This window comes from Eleutherodactylus coqui, chromosome 7 (genome assembly GCF_035609145.1).
Source record: "Eleutherodactylus coqui strain aEleCoq1 chromosome 7, aEleCoq1.hap1, whole genome shotgun sequence".
NCBI lineage: Eukaryota > Metazoa > Chordata > Amphibia > Anura > Eleutherodactylidae > Eleutherodactylus > Eleutherodactylus coqui.
In genome coordinates this window covers 56,245,026-56,268,190 of record NC_089843.1, presented here as the reverse complement: position 1 = coordinate 56,268,190, position 23,165 = coordinate 56,245,026, and the positions used below count along the sequence as shown (strand labels likewise).

Sequence of the window (23,165 nt, the reverse complement as noted above, 5' to 3'; positions counted from 1 at the left end):
GTAGTGGCTGCTCCATAGTAACCTCCAATAATCCTGATATAATGTTCTAATATACTTTCTGAAGAAAAAATGTTGAGTACAGAGGTCAGAGATCTCCGACAGTCTCAAAAAGATGAATAGAGTGGCAGCGTGTAACCGCAACCTCCATCCATATGGGGGCACGCCTGTTCTCGTCATCAGGGGGTTCCACTGGTTGGATCAGACACGTATCCACTATTTTGTCTATCGGATATAAGTTTAAATCTTCACACCACCCCTTTAAGGACCTAAAATCATTTTTTTGCTTATCGGTGTTAGAACGTTTTACATTTTAGGACAATTTGCATATATTTCCCAGAGGAGCATGGGTGGTCTTATAAGTCTCCTCACTCACCTTCTAGGCGCTCTCCTTAAGGAGTGATGATACCCCTCTTGACTCACATTTTAGGCCGACCTGCTTATATCCAGCTTTGTGTTTCAATTGTCCTCTCTTTTAGTACAATTTTCCAATGAAATGATTTTTTTCCCATTTATGTTTTTTACATCATTCACTAGTAATTCTAAATGTAATACACCTATAGAGTAGGTTGTTACAATTATGGTGATACCCAATAAGCGTATGTGAGCCCTCAAGTTACAACGGCCTTGGGATACAGTATTGTTAACATACATGGTCTTTCCTAGAACGTAATGTGAAACCAGATGCAACATACAAGGTCACAGACAATCCAGATCTGCGGCATATAAACGTTGCTGGAAAATCCAGCCAATTGGCATGGGCATCTCACTGGCAAATGCCTGTATTACTAAAGGGCATACAGTGATTGGCTGTCTAGTAGCGCCTCTCTACAGTAGAGTGGTGTTACTACATGTCCTGTACTGCTTTTTCCTGTTCCAGGATGAGCGGACACCAGGTGAAGGCGCCCCCTATAATGTTTCTGGTACACTCCCGTAATGTACAAGACTCTGGAGAAGCTGCTGTCCTCACCCTGGGAAGTGATTTACAGCTTCCAGAAGCTCTTACTGTCTATAATATATAAGAACTTACTTTGTCTCTATTAGGGTTCATTCACACAGGCGTATGACGTTTTCGGCCTCTGAATATGCAGCGCTTTCACGGACCGAAACACTGCGTATTCTCCGAGTATCCGGCCCCGCTTGCACTTTTTTGCAAGCATATTAACAGCATTTTTCACGCATGCAAAAAACCTACAAGCAGGTCTATTGTTTTCATGCATGAATACACATGTATCATGTATAGTCACTGCATATTTATGCAATCACATTGACTTATGGGGGTTAAATGATGGCGACAGAAAGCGTTAAACAATATAATTGTGGTATCGCTGTACTCATACTGACAATAGAACGACAACGTGTCATTTTTATTGCACCATGAATGCCGTGAAAATACCCCGCAAATGGTGCAATTGTGGGGTTTTCCCCCGTCGCTCCACTTGGAAAGTCTTTTAATACATTATATGGTACATTAAATCGTACAATTGAAAAATACAACTTTTCCCACAAAAAATACAAGCCCTCACGTAGAAGTGTCACCTGAAAAATGAAAAATGTTATGATTTTTTAATATCAGTATACCAGAACTGCAGAATACGATCAGGACACAACGCATCAATGACCCTTAGTCATGAAAGGGTTAAAAGGATTTGCCCACAACTTAAAATCTCTACACAACCACTCTGCCCTTTCTGGTTGCTGCTAATTTGGACATGTGACTGTTTTAGCCAATCATTGGCTATAGAAGGCCTCTGCTGTGGCCAGTGATTGGCTGCAGCAGTCACATGTCGTGATCAGCAGCAACCAGGTAGGACAGAGGGGTTGTGAAGCAATTTTAAGTCTCTGGAATACCCCTTTAAGACACTTTAGAGAAATATGAAAAAAGAGAAAGTTTGCATAGCTTGCACAGCCGTCCCAACATTGCAACATATAAACATCATATTATGTAGTACTTGAAACCAGAAACAGTAGTCTAGAATATTTAGATTCTTATCAGACCAACCTCTTGTATGTTAAAAAAGCTGCAGCCTTCTATTAAGGGAGTAGAGGTAAAATATTTCCCTTTTACCTACTTTCAAGAGAGGTTTGTGCATAGCATCAAAATATAAACAAAAAACTATGTAAGGACAGCGCTCACAGAAGGGTTCAATCAATCAAGGCTCTCAGGCCAAAAAAGAGAGTAAGATATACACTTACCCGGTGTTAAGTAGGCCCTATGCAGGGACCTACTAACACCCCATATCCATGTTAGCTTTCAATAAATCCTCCTCCAGAGATCCTTTGTATCCCGTCAGGCTAGAGACCAGGAGAGCCAGCAGATACTATAAGCCGAATCCTCGCAAGGATCCGTGCACAGGGTATGTATAAGGTAAACAAAAGGAAAAAAAGGGATCTGCGCTCCTTAAGGAAAATCTCCTCTGGTGATTTATAGGCCAAAGGAAATGTAGAAATAACCAATTATGCCTCACTGTCCGGGGTAGAACAATGTACTTATCCCCTTCCATGAGTAGGTTTTCCTGTAACAACTGACCATTTCAGGTCCCCCCACAGAAGCTCCAGGGCTGCCATCAGAGCAATAGGAGTAGTACTTCTATAAGGGCTGAGACAAAAAGGGGTCCAAGCTCTTCTGTACGCTACCATCCATCCACTGCCTAATGTAGTGGCATGGTAGATAGTTGAGAGAAGTGTTACTCCCACTATTAAATAGCAAACAAAGGACAAACCTAGTTCCCAATATGGTGCCCTTCTTTTAACATAAGTATAAGTGTATTGGCCACAATTAATGTTCTGTCCCCATCTGCATGGATATGACATGTACTTGACAGGCTGCATGAAGATCATACTATTCTCCTTCAATGCAAAATTAGTGGATCGCTGAACTTAAGCAGAAGTATAACTATCTCTAGATGTCCACCAAATGTGTGCAATAGGGTACAATATGTACATTGATGGACATAAGAAGGAATTCAACAACCTTAACTGTCAGAGCTCAAACCCACGACCTCCAGTAAGTGTCTCTCCCCAGTAAGCTATCCAGCTTGCTAGACAAGCTCCCCCATATAACCTTGTTCTTGTCCCTAGCTCCTGCTTCTGGTTCTTAATTGGCCCCTCCCTGTTCCTTGATTGCACTTCCTATAAAAGCCTGGCCCTGCCACTCTCTCAATGCATGATTTTTCTGCTCCCCAGCATTGATTAATCAGGCTCCACTTCTGCCTGCTCCTCTGCTATTGTTACAAGACCTCCTGATACCGACTTCTGGCTTTCCATCTGACTACGTTACCCGCCTCATCCATCTGTACTGCAAACTGAGACCTCCCATTGCTGACTCCTGGCTTTTCCATCTGATTATGTTACCTGCCTCATTCATTTGTAATGCAAACTGAGACTTCCCATTGCTGACTCCTGGCTCATCCCTGATTACCCTCTAGACCTGCAGCTATTACACCTGAGGCTCCACCTTAGTGCCTGAATTCGCTACACTAGCCATCTGACTGTAGGGGGCTCAGATATTTTTGTGATTGTTTTGAGCAGCTCTATTATATTCATGTCAGATCTTTGACTTTTAAGTTAGGTCCATTTTTTTTATTTGGAAATGTGAGATGTCACTGTTTGATGTCAGTGGTTCCCTTTGGCTATACTCCCATGAATCTTATTTTTGCACTCTCTTTTGTTATTGTTGGATCATGGACACTGAGCTTAGCTGAGGGTCTGGAGTTCTTTGGGGGGCTCTTCAGGGATATTATATGCTTTACACTGTTACAAGACATTTGTGAATAATGACTCTCACTGCAGTTTGATGGATTTCTAACCCTTCAGAATATAGTGAGGTGTATATTTTAACATAGTTGGCGTTATGAATATTTGGTCAATGGGGTTTCTATTTTTGTAAATAAGGGGCAGTTCATTCTTCATTTAAGTGATATGGCCACTGAATAACTAAAAAAACCTCTTATGTATTTACTCTTATTCCCTGTATCTAATATTATATTTTGTTTACACCCTTAGCCCATCTTATTTCCTATAGCTAATCCTCACATGTGCGGACACACTAATATTGTACTGCACAGCCCCGTCACTATGGGCATTTTATATAAATAGGTTGCTCACGAGTAGTGAGAGTGAAAGGTTGAGAGTTATACTTTTCATTAAGATGTACTACCCCATGGACAAGTAGCTCACCGAATAGTGCGGCACCACCCTACACAGGGTAAACTGGGGCTACGAAAAGAGCTTTGTGACTGTGGAAGAATTGGGTACAATGTGAGACATGGCACTCAAAATTGTGACTGGTGAGAGATCATAAAGCATCAGAACTGGTAAGTCAAGGACCACTACCAAGAGAGTCGATGGATGACCTACACAAGATGCCTTGTATGTGTGACCTGAGTTGTGTTAATCAGCCAGTTTGCTGTCTTGGGTACACGTGTAGGGAGTCTATTGAGACCTGCTGGTGTGCCATGAAACGATCTGAAGACAATAGGTAAAATGGCGTTCTGCTAAGTAGAAAATCACCTAACACATCCATGATGCCGAAAGACTGTGCAATGTGATAAAACTGCACCAGAGTGGGAGCAATAAACTGAGCAGTAGACTTATTACTGCAGTTACAGACTGGTAGGAGTAGACGAATAGAGTCTATGTTAATGAAAACAATAACTACCATTCTATTTGTCTCTGTAAAGAAATGTAACCACTAAGCCTGTTGACCATCACAACTATTGCTTCAGAATGAGTAAACACCCATATTGCTGTGTCTGTTTCATTTTTTTGTGCCATCCTTGCATGGGGTCCTGGTTACTCACTATGGCCTAAAACCTGTAAGGATTGACTCACTTACAATTTCCTTCAGGGTCAGTGCCTTTTGGCAACCACCAGAGGAAGTGATTTTTGGTTCCAACCTCCATCTCTACAGAACATGTACCTGTGCGTGTCCACTCTTCAGTTCCAATGGAATCTTTGTAGTTTTCATAATCAATACCGGACATCTTATCATTAATCAAAAGAAATGATCCTAGTGGCAAGTGAGTAGCTCCAAATGTGCTTGTATTTTGATAGCTCTTTCGGTCTAACTTTCTGTCGAAGTCTGAGCCCACTGGAAGATCTGTTGGTACTATGGTGGGCCTTACCGACCTAGGTCTCCGCTGCACATCAAATACATGGTTTTATCTTTGGGTGGTGTCTAGTTTTCCCGTGGGGTTCATTTGCAATACTAAATACAGACACTGAACAAAAAGAACTCTATATCTGGGGAAAAAGTCAAAAAGTTTCAAAGATAATAACTCACTTCTTCTCCTTCATGTTTTCCCTTTGCATATAAATGCAGCTGCCAAAGGTAACTTCTGTGCTAATCTTCGGTGGGTCACATATATGTAATAATGCCTACACTCCATGTCTCCTGGTGCTTACAGATCCTCTTCTGCAGGCGCAGCATGGTCTCTATCCTTTGCTGCTGGCAATTAAAAAGAACGTGCATGCGCAGTTCAAAGGGGTAGCATTAGAGATCTGTGGAATAGCGCCATCATGTTGGCGCAACGCACAGGCAGATTTTATGGTTCCCGGTTTATCACAGTAACTTTCATCACTTAAAAAAAACTGTTAATGGGGAAGAGTTCTATAAATCAGAATTGCACTAGTTTTGCTGAAACTCCCTGGTAATATATAACATAATTCGTCACCTCTTCCTCATTCAATCTTTCGAACCCTTAAGAAAAAAAACCCCCAGCAAAATCCAATTCCTTTTTTAAATCGATATTTACAACCCCGACCTACCAACCAGTGGCAAGAAGTAAGATTATCTAGATCTGAAAGCGAATTTTATGACAGAAATTTGCATGTTGCAATTTACATGTATTTGCATCTAGTTTGTCACATATATATATTGCACATTCACTGTGAATCTTAGAGCAGTAGATCCTGTATAGGAGTCAATGAAACCTGAAATGCTATAGAATGGTCCCGTATTACAAGATTTGCAAATCATTGAAACATTTTTTTAAAGATTTTTCTTATTTCTAGTGTTTTTATTCTTTTTTTTTATGTTAAAGGGGTTTTCTGAGACCCAAATATTGATGAGCTATCTTAAAGATAGGTCAGCAATATCAGATTAGTGGCGTTCTGACTCCCAGATCCCCTGCCAGTCACAGTTGTTTTAAGGGGGCACTGCAGAAAAGGAGCACTGCGGCCTTTTCATTGGCTGGTGACATTATGGCCACCTGTCACATGGCCTTTCTGCCCCATTCAAGTGATGGGATTGAACTGCAATGCCAGGCACTATGCAATGTATGGTGCAGTGCCTGGCATACAAAGAAGAGGCCACAGCAATAGTCACGCAACCCCTTCAAAGAACTGATCAACAGGAGTGCCTGGAGTCAATCGCCCACTGAACTGATAATGATGACTTATCCTAAAGATGAGTTTTCTTTAAAAACAGTTTTAAAGTAACCTTTGGAGAAAAACTGAAAACCAAGCTTTTGCCTAGAGTGGAGGCGACGGATGCACCCCAAATTCTCAACTATGTGGCTTCCACAGCTTGGGGGTTGAAGATAAAGATTCTAGCAAGCTGCCCCTGCAGTTTGCCTGTACAGAGGGGCAGAGGTTGTAATGACCTGGTTAGGAACCTACATACGAAGCAAATCACACATTTACTAATACTGTCCAATATGCAGACGGTGCAAACTAGTCTAAATTTGCACTAAGTATTAGTAGATCTGCCCATTGTTTCTTATCTAAGTGCTTAGGCAGGTCATAAAGTCTTCAAATTCTCCAGAATTATCACAGTAAGGGCGAGCACCCACTGGCGTTTTTTTACCTGCGTCTTGCGTTTTGCGTTTTTCCTGCACAGGCATAGAGATAAAGTGTGCTCATGTCCACTGGCGTTTTTAAAATCGCCCCGCCCCGCAAAATCGCATCGCAGCTGTCCTTACACTCTGGCTCCTTTTTTTAATCTAACTTCTCCCATGGTTTTCAATGCTCCCGGAAAAAACGCAACGCAACGCAATTCGCACGCGCCGCGTGGCGTTTTTGCAGACAACATTACTGAAGACTGTGGAAGGGCGGGCATTCTTCACAGGTGCTGTAGGGTGTGTTGGTATAGAAACGCTATGCAACGTTTTAGGATGAGACATTCTCCGCGTTTTGCGTAAAAAAAACGCAGCGAAAAACGCAAACGCGTAGATGCGAAATCGCTGCGTTTTTCACGCACTAACAACGCAAACGCCAGTGGGTGGGCGCCCTTATTCTGCTGAATTATAAATCTGTCATAGTTATACCTTCGAGTTTAACATTACACCCCTATTAGTTTATGCCAACAACTCGTAAAAATTCTCCAAGTGTCTTAAAACACACGATAAATGTGGTGCAAACTATGTAAGACAGTTACTGGTATATTTTCAATAGTAAACCTGCCCCAGTGACTGTAATCTCTGAACGTTCACATGCAGTGAGTTGTTGCGTATCCGCATTCCTAGACGGGTCGTGACAGCCGCTGCTCAGAACCTGATGTAGCAGGCAGGCTGTAGCAGTGGTCTACCAGGAGTCACGTGTGGAGTGTCTGATACATGTAGCCTATGTTGGGGAGAGTGGGGCACCTCCATGAAAACTGAAGAGGGGGTGCCTGAATGGTACAGTAGATGATGTCCCCTTAGGTTCACTAGATAAGGGCTTAATGTTGGCCTGCCTTCTTTCTGCAGTGCCCCGGACAGGCACAGCCAAGGATAATGGGATCTTCCCTGCCTCCCAATGTGATGGTTCTGGGACTTGAACCTGGTGCTTAGCTAGGGGGCCATAGGCTTGATGGTGCGCCCAAGTGCAACCCTGCATAGTCAGAGACAAGAGCTTGTGCCAAAATATCATTGCAGTCCAACATGTGCTGTTCAGAGCGATTTATTCGATACAACTCATGTCCGTAATCATTGCAAACTGGAATAATAAAGTCCTGAATATGATATGACACACATCTTCGTTTGAAAGCGGATTTCACATAGAACCATTACTTCACTGTATATTTATGAATTGAACAGTCCACTCACGATAACCCTCCTTGTAGCAGATTCATACGGTGAGTACTAGTGGCAGCGAGGTGGCACGCAGAAGGTGGAGTCCTGTTCCTTCCAGAAGTATCCGCGGGCCTTTTGCACTATCCATCAGAACACCCTTATTCTTAAGCACACCAAGATAAGAAGACCTCAGGCACATCTTTTTATGTCGTAGGTGCAGCGTCCGAGGAGCGGGACACGACTTAGGAGACAGCGGGGTAGAGTTTGGGCCTTGTGACGGTGGCTTTACCATCTCCCACCTGGAGGGTAAATGGTGATACGTCCATTGGCCGAGGGCAGCAGGGGTATTCCTGGATGGCGGAGTAAACTCACCCTCACGCGACCTCCTTTACTTGAAGTAACTTGACTACAACTTGGAAATGCACACCAGCAGGAAAACAGTGTAAAACATCAAAGTGGTGAGACAGGGAGGACTCACAGGTGAACAGGACAAACCACGGTCTTGTTATCTGTAGGTCCTGATCCTGACAACACGTTCTCTTCTCTCCACTACTCTACCAGTCAACACTCACATTTGATAAAACCGGCTACGCTCACTCTCTCTCACTCCTAGCATGGGAAGAGTCCTTCCATATCTCCTAGGTATGGCAGTCCAAGGGCAGACAGTAGACTCCTTTCTGTCTCTTCCATTCTGGGCCGCACAGGCTGAAGGTGCCTGCGTGGCCCTCTTGCAGAACTCTTCTCCTCTCTCGTGCAAGCCCAGAACAATACAAACCCCTGCACACCTTGCAATCACATATATCACACAAGGGCACATGACAAAACAAACAGATACATTTTCCAGTCAGCTCACATACCAGACACTTAACCCTTTCAATGCTGCAGCTATGCAATACACATCATTCATGCAACACAGAAGACACTGACATTGACGAATGCATGCATACAGTTATGGAGGGGCCCTGTTGTACCGGGCCACTACATAGGTGACCCAGATGTCTCCACATGCAGTCCAGTGGCCAATTAGCATCTCCCCTATACAGGTAATATTATCCTATAGCAATGTTTATAATCAAAAGTAACCAGAGGAGCTCATACCTGACTAAGAACAACATTACACTAGGTGCACATACATAAGATAACTTAACAGCCCACTCAATGTTACCCCAAACCAATTAGTTTTCCTGCAAGAGAATATTCAAGTCTATTGTAATGTTCAAGAACGGAAATGGGGTGAAATGTGAAAACTATAATTGAGGGTAATTTTCATGACAAACCCATGAGCCTACTAAAAGGATTATCCTCTTTTGAGAGTGCCCATTTATTAGAAGGGTCTTCGGACAATAAGCTGATCCATAAAAAGTCATCCTGTTGGACTCTCAAGCGTTCAGCTGTAACATGTGGAGGAACCTGGCAGAAAGTGTTCAATATCCCTGCAGCACCCTCACAGGTGAAATTAAGTACTACACATTTCTCATAGAAATCAGTGAGCTGTCAATGTAATGTAAGAACATGCCCGGTCCTCCAGAGTGAGAGACCCTGTAGCTTCTTCTGGCCTGGATACTTGGTCAGAGTCCTTAGTGGGGTAGTTAGCTTCTATTAACTATTAGTTGATTTGCAAATGTTTTTTCTAACCTCTTTAATAAAAGCTATGTTAGCAGCTATTCAATGTATTCAACTGGAATCTGTTTTCCTAATAAGGTAGACCATAGCTACCATAGTAGCTGCTAAAAGTCTAAAATTAGGAAGTTCTCTACAATTCAGGAAATCACCGTAAAAGTCAACATCTCACTTCATGCCTCTTCATCCCTCCTTCGGTTGTTCCTACACACAAGGCTTTTTCTCATATGCATTTTAGAAGCATAACCGGAGGTTATTGATTCATGGCAGTACCACAAGTCCCTGCATGTCCTCCCATTTATTTCTAGCCCTGCTATACAGTTAAAGAAGTTCTACGACTAATGACATTTATCCACATCCACAGTGTAGGGAATAACTGTCTGAATGCTGGCACCCTCAGTAATCCCGATACTTGTGCATCCCAAGTTCCCCATGTGGTTGGAGCTGTGGTGCGAGTATGTGACCACCAGGTGCTGCTTGTCAAATTTTAGCATGGGGGGGCAAGCGCACAGAGTAACAGCCCATTAAGTGAGTTCACGGATTTTTGGCAGTGGAAAAGCCATGTCAAAATCTGTATCTAATTCCCCATTAAAATCAGATTTTGACGCTGATAAGCAGCACATTTCACCCTTTCAGTTGAAGGAGGTGTAGTCTGCTGTGGATCCGTCAACCCATGGTGTGGATTTTGAATTGGAATTTGAAGTGGATTTTTGCCCAGCCCACCCCTGGTGACCACCTTCCACTTCTATGAGAAGGAGGGAGTGCGATGCACTTGGCAATAAAACTCCTTTAATTGATCTATCTGCCATCACCACTAGGGGGACTTATAAGTTTATTGAACGCAGACTTTGTTATTAAAGGGGTTGTACCAGGATCATACATTATCCCCTATCTACAGGATAAAAGATGCGTAACTTGTTTATCAGTGCAGGTCTCACCATTGAGACCCTAACCGATACCGGGAATGGGGTTCCTGTGTCCTTCTTACTGTATCCCCCACAGTAAGGAATAGACTGAATCGAGCACTGGTTGCACAAGAACGCTGACTTTCCATTCACTTTCAGTGTGACCGCCGATAGGCAAGTGTTCAGTATTTCCATCAGCCCCATTGAAATGATCATAGTGCCGACTCTACATGTTCAGCCAAGAACTCCATTCATCCTGATGTCACTGTGGTGGGAGAAGCGACCCCACAATGACAGGCAGAGAGGGACATAAGACCCCTGTTCTCGAGATCAGTAGGGGTCTCACCGGTGAGACCCCCACCGATCAGCACGTTATCCCTTATCCTGTGGAAGGGAGATAACTTGTGATCTTGGTACAACCCCTTTAACATTGAGTGGGAGCATTACTGTCTATACTGCAGTGGAGCCCCTTTGCTGATTTTGGGGGTACTTGGAGTCCATACACACCAATCACACATTAATGTCGTATTCTCAGAACAAGCAAACCTGCTTAAAGGTGCGTTCACTAATAACTGATTTTCTGCAGCTCAAAAAGCCAGCGGCAAATCTGCACTAAAATCTGCACCAAACTGTCTAAATTTTGCTGTGGGTTAGTAGCACATTTTTTAGCTACATGCGAACGCACCCTCAGAAGCGAGCCGCCATCAATTACCAATAGACATTCAATGGCCCACAAGCCGGATCTGAAATAGTTCAATGTTGCTGACTCCTTTAATGACCTCATTGTAGATTAGGATTTCCCTAACATATCTCTGAGCTACAACATAACCTTCATCCGTTCCCTGTAATTACCATCCAGTAATTGTTGCCTCCAGGCCACTTCATCAGGATTGTTACGTAAGACCAGTCAATAATTATATAGGACACTCCACATTCCACTACCCAGAAAGTTTATTGAAAACTTTCACTATCTTTTAAGCTTACTACTACTAATTTAACTTTGGCTGAATCCCATTTTGTGCAAACTGATGTTTTTGTTACTGCCCCCCCATTTATTTCCTATGGGGGGATGACAATGATTGTAACCTATGATCTTACTACGGTAAGGCCAAATGTTGTCCTGGAGCCTCAGGGTGGATTCACACAGAAGACCATGACTTGTTCTGAGAGACTCGGGACGATATTTCAATATCAATGGATGGCACTCGTGTGAAAATCACCTGTGTGAATCCAGCCTGAATCAAGACCGTATTAGCGTGCAGAATGCGCAGTGAATAGAAACCATTGGTTTCAATGGGTTTGTTCACAAATACGTATTTTCCCTGCTCATTACAGGCACATCAAAAAACATTCAGCATACTCTACTTTTCCTATGCATTTCCGCACCAAATGTCCCTACAAAAGTCAGTTACAATGCTCAAGCAATACGCTAAGAAATGAGTGAAATGCTGTGTAAGGGCGCCCACCCACTGGCGTTTTTTTACCTGCGTTTTGCGTTTTTCCTGCACAGGCATAGAGATAACATGTGTTCCTGTCCACTGGCGTTTTTTTTGCGTTGCGTTTGCGTTTTTAACATAGGAACTGTCAGTTGCATATGTGTCCTTATTTTTCTCCTAATGCACCCATGAAAGTCAATGGAAATTTATGGAAAAGCCGCGAAAACGCCGCGAAAAACGCGCGGAAAAATCGCGGTAAACGCGGCGAAAACGCGGAAAACGCAAACGCCAGTGGGTGGGCGCCCTAATTGTGCAAGAAAAAGAACTACCGTAGGTTAATTATGACTGGGAGCATCAGTGCACATTTTTTGCGCGCACTTGTGCACAATTTGCGAGCACAAACAGTTCAGTAAATTATGCAGCTGCTCAAGCAAAAAAGCAACGTCCGTTCCGCAAAAACGCTGCGCCCATGCAAATACACATATGCTTGTGTGAACGTGGCCTAAGGGGGCATTTACAAGGGTGATTTTTTTTTCCAGAGCAAGTTTTGTGTATTGCGAGATGCACAAAACTCACATAGAAATAGAAATAGAACCCATTGGGGGGGGGGGGGGGGCAAAGATTGCAGCGTGCCTTATTTTTGGGGTGATTCTATTCCAGAATTGTCTATTCTTTCCTATGGGAGGGAAAAAAATGTGCATCGTGCTTGCATGTTTTTGTGAGTTATATTTGAGGATGATTTGATTCTCTGTTTTAACTATTGGAATAACATGCAAGAAAAAAAATCACTTGCATAAAATAAATTGCAAGTTTGCAAATGTAATATTGGTCCAAGTTTCTTGCACGGATATTGCACTTACCTGTGTAAATGCACCTGCAAAAGGGGTTTTCTGAGCTGTTTTCTTGTAAACAGTAGACAATGGAAAAATAATGAAAGAACATATACTCTTGGGCCCTGGAGGGCTGCTGGGTATATATAAAAAACAAATAAAAACCCCCCACTATTCTTGGAATACTCCTTGAATCAGAGCCAAGAAACCAGGACAGTAGCGACTTCCAGAACAGGAATTTCAACACTTAGGTAAATACATAGAGCCTGAATAACTGTAATGAGTATAACTGATTGGCTCCCAGGACAATGGAGTCATTGTAAAGCAAAACGTTTCCTGTTTCAAGCTATGTGTATCATATAACACATTAAATGTCCATTGCCAAAGTCTATCCACTCATCAACGACTATAGTTACACCTGATACTGCAGCTAGAGCGATTCCCCAAAAAGTGCACCAAACAATTATGAGTAATATAGTTTATAATTATCAAGGAATGTCCCAAAAAAGTCAACTTGGCTAATGAAGAGTTGTCAAAGCTCAGCTTTGCTACATCTGCTATCTCTGGGACATAATGTAGACACAGTACTAGTCATGCTCAGTTCTTCTAAGGTGCTATTCCTGGTTTAGTCATTGACTGACATGTCAGAAGATGCTGGAGTCCATATCATGGGATCCTCATCAGTTTTCAGCTAATGCACAGTAATGCAACACATTCCCTGTTGAGCTTTTTCATATTAGTCATTGATTTCCATGGCGCTGGGAAGAAAGGCATCATAGAAATGACTGCTGTATTAGAGATTCTAAGGCCTTCTTCCCACGAACGGATTTACGCCGCGTAAATTCGCGGCAAAAATCCGCTGCGTGGCCCCCTGCTATTAGGTTCTATTGAACCTAATAGCACAATGCTCACGATGCGTAATTCCACCGCGGAATTACGCACCGCGATTTCTCCCGTCCTCACCCGCAGCATGCTCTATTTGCTGCGGGTGAGGACGGGCTGTACGCGCTGACGGCTTCCATTGCAGTCAATGGAAGCCGTCCGTTCACGCTATCTCCCGCTGTAACTAGCGGGAGATAGCGTGAAAAAACACTTCCCCACCTATCGCCGCAGCGTCATTTGACGCGGCCGGCGCGTCACGTGACACTGCCGGCCGCGTCACGTGACGCAGTGGGCGTGGCACACGACGCGACGGCGGTGGGCGGGGAAGCGTTTTCATGCTATCTCCCGCAGGTAAGTATAGGGGCTCTGGGGTGCGCCGTGACGGGCTTCACTGCGTAATATTACGCGGCGGAGCCCATCACGCTCGTGGGAAGGAGGCCTAAAGGTGGGCATACCCTTTAGATAATTGTCGCCTGAACCAACCGCTGTAAATAATACATTACTTTGATAGATTGGACTCTCAGATCACTCTCACACACGGCGTTGTTTTGCCACAATTTAAATTGTCGTTTTCGAATACAGGTTACTGCGTTTGACAGCGCTTTTTAATGCACCCCATTATTGTGATGAGATGTGTTAAAAAGCGCAAAAATGTGCTTGAAAATCTGGGCATTAGAAAACGCTGCGTTCGAGCGCAGGTCTGCGAGGCTTCATTGAAATCAAAAGGAGCGTTGTACCGCGATTACCGTGGCTTTCCAAAGGCCACGGTAAAAAGCGCATGTGCGTGAGTGGCCTCATGGACGCAGGGATACCAGATATGTTTTAGGTTTTTTTATTTAGATTTTTAAAATTATAAATATGAGAAAAGGGGGTTTAAACTTTTTAAAAAATAATTACTAAAACTTTTTAAAACTTAGTTTTACACCATTTGTTTAGTCCCCATAGAGGACAACAACTTGCGGTAGTTTGTTTGCTCCTGCAGTATGATGTAATACTATAGTATCAACAGGCAATAAAGCCACTCCACAAGCATGGCTTAATAGGTAATTTTGCAATGGCAGCTCTGGGAACTTTCAGATCTTATTTTGGAGGGGTCATTCAGGACCCCCGAACTCCAATCGGAGCATTTAAAGTACCTCTATCAGAATTCACGGCAGCATCTAAAGAGTTAACAGCTGGATTATTGACTGTTGTGGGTGGGTGTTAAAGGGATTATTGCATCATATAGGCCATTTTCTAGACCGCAGTCGATACTGGGACTGGGGGTCTGACACATTCTGAAGTGTAAGCAGCTGGGGTCGCACACTTGCACTGCTGCTCCAGTCATTTCAATGGCAGTGTCAGTACACCAGAGTAACAAATGAAGAAAGGTTTTTGCTTTTTCTAGTCCCAGGCAATCCCTATATGCTGAACTAAAGGACCAAGATTGCAGCTGGCGAACATTTCCTTATATATATCTTGTACATAAGGCTAATCTAGATATCTACAGTATATGCTCATCTTGTCCATAGAGTGGCTATATGGATGAGTCATATACAGACTAACCCAGTAGTTGTGGTCTCTGAGATCATTATATATTAGGAAGTAACATCGTGCAACGTGCTTTCTTCCTTATTAACCAGAAACTCTTAAGCCCCTTAATTAAACTCTTAATCCAAATTTTGTATCATGGTAAAAAACATTATGTCGCAAGGGTGTTTAATGCTTAGACACATCTCAGATCTCAGGCATGATTTGAAACTCCTGGGAACAAATCTAGAGCTGTCTGCAGTTTTCAGAAGTCAATATTACTGACTGACTCCCTTTAACAGAGTATAACAATGTAACAAATATACATACATTGTAAAAACTCCCCCCCCCCCCACTCATAGAAGGAGTTGTCGGAATGGAATTCAACTTTCTCAGCTTGATTGTAAATTTGATATAAATCATAAGGGATTACAATATCAGAGCAGAAAGATAATTTATTGTGGAAAACTGAACCCTCGAATGAAGGCAAGATGTGATACGGGTGGCATGGAGGTTCTAGTACCCTGTTGTACCGCCTCTAGCTTGGATACAAGATGTCATACGAGCAGGCATGGAGGCTCTAGTACCCTGTTGTACCACCTCTAGCTTGGATACAAGATGTGATACGGGCAGTCATGAAGGTTCTAGTACCCTGTTGTATCGTCTCTAGCTTGGATACAAGATGTGATACGGGCAGGCATAGAGGCTCTAGTATCCTGTTGAGCTGCCTCTAGCTTGGATATAAGATGTGATACGGGCAGGCATAGAGGCTCTAGTATCCTGTTGAGCTGCCTCTAGCTTGGATGTGATACGGGTGGGCATGGAGACTTTAGTACGCTGTTGGGCTGCCTATAGCTTGGATACAAGATGTGATATGGTCGGGCATGGAGGCTTTAGTACCCTGTTGAGCTGCCTATAACTTGGATACAAGATGTGATATGGGCAAGCATGATTGGCTCTAGTACCCTCTTGGGCTGCCTCTAGCTTGGATACAAGATGGGATATGAGTGGGCATGGAGACATACAGGCTCTGTATGGTATCTTGCGGCATATTGCTCCACATTTGGTGTAACTGAGACTCTAGAACATACAAACCCATAGGCTGTCAAAGGTGGCGTCTCAGATGGTCCCATACATGTTCTATTAGCAATAAATCTGATGACCTGGCCAGTATGACAATGTTGTGGAGACATCCCTGTGACCCCCTTGTGTGAGCGGCCGAGCATTATCTTGCTGGGTAATGCCTCTTGGAAGCCGCCATGAAAGGAACACATGTGGCTGCAGGATGTCCTGAACATATCGCTGAGTTGCCATTGCCCCTCTTACCACTACTTAGGGATCAACTGTCGTATGTGATGCCCCCCCCCAGATCATCACAGCAGCAGGGGGCAGTGTGCTACTCCACAACCAATGCATGATTGAGGCACTCACCCCGAGGCATCCAGACACAAACACGCCCATCGTTAGTGCCAAATAAACCTCGATTCACTGCTGAAGATTACCCGGTTCCATTTTGTAGCAGTCCAGTTTCATTGTTCACAAAACCAGTGCAAACAGAGGCGACAGTGGATGGGTGTCAAAGATAGTACATGTAATTGGTGCTATGAGATCAAATGTCCTCCAGCCAAGCGCCTGGAAATCATTACGAGAGACACAGATGTCTGTGTATCTGGATGGGGGACAACAAAACAGTTGGAGCTGTTTGTGCTTGTTGGACAATCTTCACTACTGGTAGTCTGTCGTGGGCGTCCTGAGCCCGGTCGCCTTGTGTCCCCTCACCCATCCACTGGTCCCAACACCTCCTAATAGTCTGGTCAGAATGGCTCAGGTGGCGGCAATTCATTGATACAACCAACCAGCTTTTCGCAATCCAATAATGCTCCCCCTCTCAAACTCTATTAACTGGGTGAAATCTCTTCTCTGCGTCGTAGAGACGTCTAGTGGTCAACAAGCTCTACACAAGCGGAAGAAGAGGTCACTACACACAAGGAGCTTCTGAGAGCCTTTTATAGGCCAAGGGGGGAACCAATTTAGGGCCTCAAGTGGCAAGACTGTTCATCTAATCAGACTACATGCTTTCCATGTCTCTATGGGACCACTACTATGACCGAAGTAAGAAAAGCGTACATGAAGTAGCTTCCTTCTGCTATGATAGGGGCCGATCATCCAGGAAGTCATTCATGGCCGTCTCCAGGAGATTCAACTACTGATCTGTGTTTGGCCTCCTTCAAGTACGCTTTTGCATAGGCTGTAGTACCAGAACCTAAATTTTCTTACTTCAGTCATAGCAGCGGTCCCACAGGATATAGAGAGTAAAACCCAAATGCAAAATCTCTTTATCTCTTACAGAGGCCACAACACAAACTTGAAATCCATATTCTGGTGCCCATAGAGGCCCATACACCATACCATCATGAAGCACATCCATGGCTTCCTATTCAAGTATGCTACTGTTATTTTAGTATAGGACACAAATACAGAGATATAGTGCTGGATCAGTCATTTTGACTACACCTTGCATATATAATGTGTGTAAAACACCCTTAACTCTGATATACGGTACATCAGGCATACTGACAGTAATCCACATGGGTCTACCAACATTCTTAAGTCCCTGTGCAGTGATACACCCTATATATATATTATTGTTTAGTATACCTGATGTACATATGCAGAGTAAGTCACTACACAGGGCCTCAGAGTTTTGGTAGTCCCATGTGGATTACTGTTCGTATACCTGATGTACACAGGAGATAAATGGCTGGCATCTGCATATGGGTGATGAGGCAAGAACCATGCTTAAGGTGGCACCTTTAAGGTCATGGCATGGTCTTAGACCATTGGTCATAGCACAGTATCATGTATAGCATACACTTAGCCAGATAAGACAAAAATTGCTATGGAGCACAACATGGTTGCAAGAGAAACCAAAGAACCCAGGACAAAACCAAAAGAGAAGGTGCCATAAAGACCTAAGGACACATTGGACACAAGGACTCCAAATGTCTTAATACAGATACCCTCTGAGGACTCTAAGGGACTAACCACACTGTCTTGTGTTTCATCCGTTTCACGTATGGACTTCTGAAGTATGTCCCAGCCTAACTATGGGTCTCTGGACCTGAACTTGGAGCTTTATATGTGCATATGATGCTCCGAATTCAGGTTCAGAGACCCGCTATCAGGCCAGGATACATTTCGGAAGTCCGTACGTGAAACAGATGCAACACAAGACAGTGTGGTTAGTCCCTTGGCGAAATATTGCTTTCAACAGAAAAGAAGGTACTGCAAAGCAAAGTCTATAAATAGAGCTCAGGGCTTCCCCTTTGAGCGCTGCACCGTATACGAGGCTCTGCATTATATACAGTCAGTATGGCAGCCGCTGCTAGTACTGACTTGTATGTTCAGTTTTTTCACATTGATACAATAAGTTTCTTTTCAACACATTGTATAAGAATGATCGAAATAGTTTGTAACACTGAAAAAAAAGTCATATGTCCTTCTAGTTCAGCCTATTACTCCCTAGTGTTGATCCAGAAGAAGGCAAAAAAAACCCAATGAGGTAGAAGCCAATTTTTCTAATTTTAGGGGGGAAAAAATTCCTTTACCTGTCTCAGCACTTCCTACAGTGGAGGGAAATTTCTCCTACCTTGCACCATAAATAGCATGTAAGTGTGAAAGAAGACCTTAAGGAGCGTGAGAAAGACATAACTATAGCAAGAGCAGAGATTGTGGTTGTACCTCGGTCCTGGCCATAGGAGGGGACCAGTATTATAAATGACCTTAGGGCTCAGTCACACGGGCGCCGATCTGCCCGTGTTTCAGGACGGTAAAACGGACGCACCCGCTCCATTGCCAGCCATATGTTCTTTTTCCAGCAGGTGCGGAGATTCGTCCGCACCTGCAGTGCGGCCGTTTTCCTATCCTGTGACATGGGCCGATCAGCGCCTGTGTGACTGAGCCCTTAGACTTAGTTGAGGGTTCTGTTATAGATTTTGCACTGGAGTGCAGGAATATTTGTTACCCCTTTGCTGTGCATCATGGATGCTGTTCCCTCTATGTGGTTATTTACATAGGTGAGACATTGGTACTACTCGTATATCGCACAATAGTTAGTACAATAAGACTTATATCCATCAAGTACAACTAGGCTGCCTAAGTCTTTCCTGCCTAAGAGCTTAGCAGGAGAGGCTTTGGACATTGCACAGTGCCTTGTTGGCTGTAGGACCCAACTTTCCAGCTCTAACTACCACCGTTAGGTGTGTACTTCTAGTAGAAGAGAAGAACGCCAGCAGCATTGGGTATACCCTTTATAGAAGACCCATCAGCATTTTTTTTCATGCGGAAGTGTATAGGTCCTCCGAACAATCTTAGAGGTTACCTCCTCTTAGAAATTTGTAAGGAGGATGAGAAAAGTTAACCCATGGAGTAAAATGATGGTGGCGCAGTGCATTGGCAACTAGCTTATATAGGAGGCACCAGGCTGGTGTAAGCTGAGGGCATTCGCCTCCCTTAGGTCCGTCTGGCCAGATGATCTTCTTCCTCTATGCAGCAGCATCTTGTGGAGCTACATGAATCATCTTCCTTCTGACTCTGTCTCCTTCCCTCTGATGTCCTGAAGTGACGCTGTCAAACCATCAGGCATCCACAAAGCAATTGCCTACTTCTGCTACAAAATTTTTGTATTTATGTGATGAGCTTGGTTCGGGTATTGCATCTATGTACTGTTGTTGGTTCTGGAGCTGTATTTATGTTATGAGCTTAGTTTTGATACAATGTATATGTTATGAGCTTGGTTCTGGTGCTGAATTAATGTACTGATCTTGGTTCTGGTACAGTACTTATTCAATGAACTGTTGTAGTGTGGGTATGCTGCTATTTTACTGCTCTTCACAAGCAGAATACAGATGGACTGGCTATCAGTGCAATATATATTGTTTTTTTATGATGGGGAGGGGTAAATAATTCTGCACAGTGTGTCATCTAATCTAAGGCTGGCACTGATGTAATGTTTAGTAACAGAATACAGGCTTAGCATAGGGAATACTATACTGTTTATTGCATAACTACAGAGGTATGGGGTATTGTAAATGTGTATCATGCAAGTGGGTGAGATAGATCCTGACCAGTATTGGGAAAATATGAAGATGACTGATGGTTACTATATAAGAGAAGATGATGGTTGTGCATGACCGTACAGTTAGGAGAGTCTGATGGTCTCTGTTATGGCCTATGTGGACATTGTGTTATTGGTCCCAATCCCAGTCATGGTTGCCGTGTTTTTAGTATGCATCACTAGCTACTAGGATGGGCGGGAAATGTGCATTAGTAGGACGAATAGTTTAGCAATTCTGGTACAACCCCCTTTCAAGAGACTGACAATATAAAGAAACTACCAGTATATAGAGATTGCAAGTATTAAGAGTTAGTAAATAATAAGCTACTGTGTTGAATTCTGCAAGAGCAATGAAGCTGAGAGTGTGTCGCAAGTACCAAAGATAGTACTGATATACAAGAAGAGACTGTGTTGGTACGAAGAGGTTGCTGTGTAGTAAAAAGACTGTACTAGATTCTGCAAAAACTGGAAAGGTGACAGTGTTGCAGAGATTCCAGAGTCTGTATTGTCGATTGTTACTGATTGTATTGAGAGAGGTATTCAAAACTGTTACAATGTTCTGAAACTGTGTACCAAATTAAAGTACCTGCATTGCTGATCCAGGTTAAAGTGACCGTACCACTAATTCAACTGCCAAATAAATACTGTTATTTACCACAACGGCTGCTTCATCCCTCATATAACCCTGCACGGGGGCCACCCCCATACATTACTCCATATTAGAGATTGGAACCTGAAAATCTTTCCTGCTGCCAATGAAAATTATGCTATAGACAGAGAGGTGGGAGGGAGGAATTATATGAACACACTAACGGTGTGAGCCCATGTGCCATCCGCAAAATCGAAACAAGAAAAATCGGATAGCACAAGAACGCTGTGCCTGTGCTATCCACTTTTCAGAAAACCTTTAACATTGCATGGGCTGTGAAAACAGACAGGTATTTAACACACTTGTTTTTTTTTTTACACGGACTGATGGTCTGTATGAAAATTGAAGTATGTGAATAGTAAATTAGCTATTATCGATCTGTATGTTGTATGCTGCACACAGAAAAAGCACACGGGCAAGAATTACACCCATGCGAATAAGCCCAAAGTAAGAATAAAATCACATCGGTGCATGAGGAATGCATGCATGTATTAACCCATACTTACTGTCAGCATGAAATACAACACCAATACTACAGTATGTCTAACTTATCCTACATACGATGCAATATCTAGTACCGTATACTATGCCATAGCCCTCACCTCCCGTTTCCAAACTCTAGTAGTACAACACATACTCCTGTTCTTGCAGTACCTGTTCTTTATAGAATCTGTAGCAGAACTGAGAATATCATATATAGCAAAGCGGAGTAATTTTGCAACTGTAGGAAAGCCTACTGGTTCGACTGCATTCAGAACATAAATTAAATGCATGCATTATGAACCCTGCGCGATGAATTAAACGCTTGCACGCTGCCACTCTCTGTTTCTCTTCGGCAGTCCTATAGAGCTGAATGGAGTGCCAGCATGGATGCTTTAATTATTCAATCTCCTTCTAACTAAATCTATATGACCCAATTATTTATAGTACGTACTGCGAATTTACGCCAATCATTACCTCCATTGAGTAACGTTAAAGATTGCGACCCTTATGGCCAACCTAGATAATAGGGTGGTCCTGCAGGTGCATATCCCCCCTCCATCTCCCACCTGAGTGCAGTACCTGTTCAGGAGATGCGATGGTGATGTCAGGACTCAGCGAGTAGCTCCAGGGTCCTCCCTCAGTCTGTCGCCTCCGTCCACATCTTTCAGACTAGGGCAGCAGGAAACAAACACTCATAGCCAGGCTGACAAGAAAGTGCAGGGTTCAGTTCTAGCGCCTCCTTCTAGCAGCCTGTGCCATCCCTCCCTTCCTGATCCTCCCAGCCACAGTGTCCATGTAGCCACCTATTCCCGGTATCTACCTGTATGTGCTTGCCTCCTCCTGTCGTACCATGAGCAACCTGTCAATGGCTTACAGTATTATTATCAGCTGCACTTTCCACCCATGTTTCCTTCCTGCCTTTTGTTCCTTTCTTCTCTGTGCTGCTCGGCTCTTCCCCTTACAAGTGAGAGTACGTCTCTGCATTGCTTGTCTTTAGTTTCAGTCATGGTGCGAGTTAATGTAAATTAAAACTTATCGCCTTGACTAGTACTGTTACATTATGGAGGCCATGCATGGTGATGGGTTTACAGTCTGAGTCTCGAAAAGGGTTTCACATGTTTAAACCTCTAACCCACCCCACTTCCTCACAGACACTGTATACAGTAATGCAAAAAATACTGTACATTGCCAAACCACTCTTTAGGTGAAAAATTTTGTTAATGTACCTGATGAAGGGGCTTCTGCGATCTAAAAGCTCGAAAACATACTTTGTCTTGGTTTGATAAAATGTATATATATATATATATATATATATATATATATATAGCAGAATTGCTGTGGAAGGTATGTAAGGGGGCTGCATGCTTTGATGCAAAAGCACAGGCAAAGATTTGTGTGCACATGTAAAATTTTAGTTGCATATATGAAGGTTTGGGTGCTCTAAGTGCTAGGTGGAACCCCTATCGACTGGAACTTTCGGGAAAGTTCTCGGCATCTCAGGCATCTAGTATTAAAGGCTGTGAACTGCGTCACAGCCCGATCCAGATCAGCAAAAGTGCCAGCAGCCACTGACGGCAGAAAATGGCATGAGCAGTGCAGCAGAGATGAGTGACTGCAAGGGGGCCTGATGACCAGGGGGCAAATACAGAAGACCATTTAAAGGGCTCTGAGAACCAGGTGCCAAATAACAGTGGTTACCTGGAGTTATACAGAGGTATGATTAGCTGCAGGAGAGAGAGACAGT

General features: G+C 43.4%; 1 protein-coding gene across 1 annotated transcript in view; it reads right to left on the bottom strand.

Moving 5' to 3' along the window:
- Nucleotides 1-22,151, bottom strand: part of SH3BP2 (SH3 domain binding protein 2) — an 86,726-nt gene extending 64,575 nt beyond the window's left edge. The window contains exon 1 of the mRNA XM_066573048.1: nucleotides 22,001-22,151. The gene's annotated coding sequence lies outside the window, so the exon portion shown is untranslated. The remainder of the gene's footprint in view (nucleotides 1-22,000) is intronic.
- Nucleotides 22,152-23,165: the final 1,014 nt, after the last annotated feature.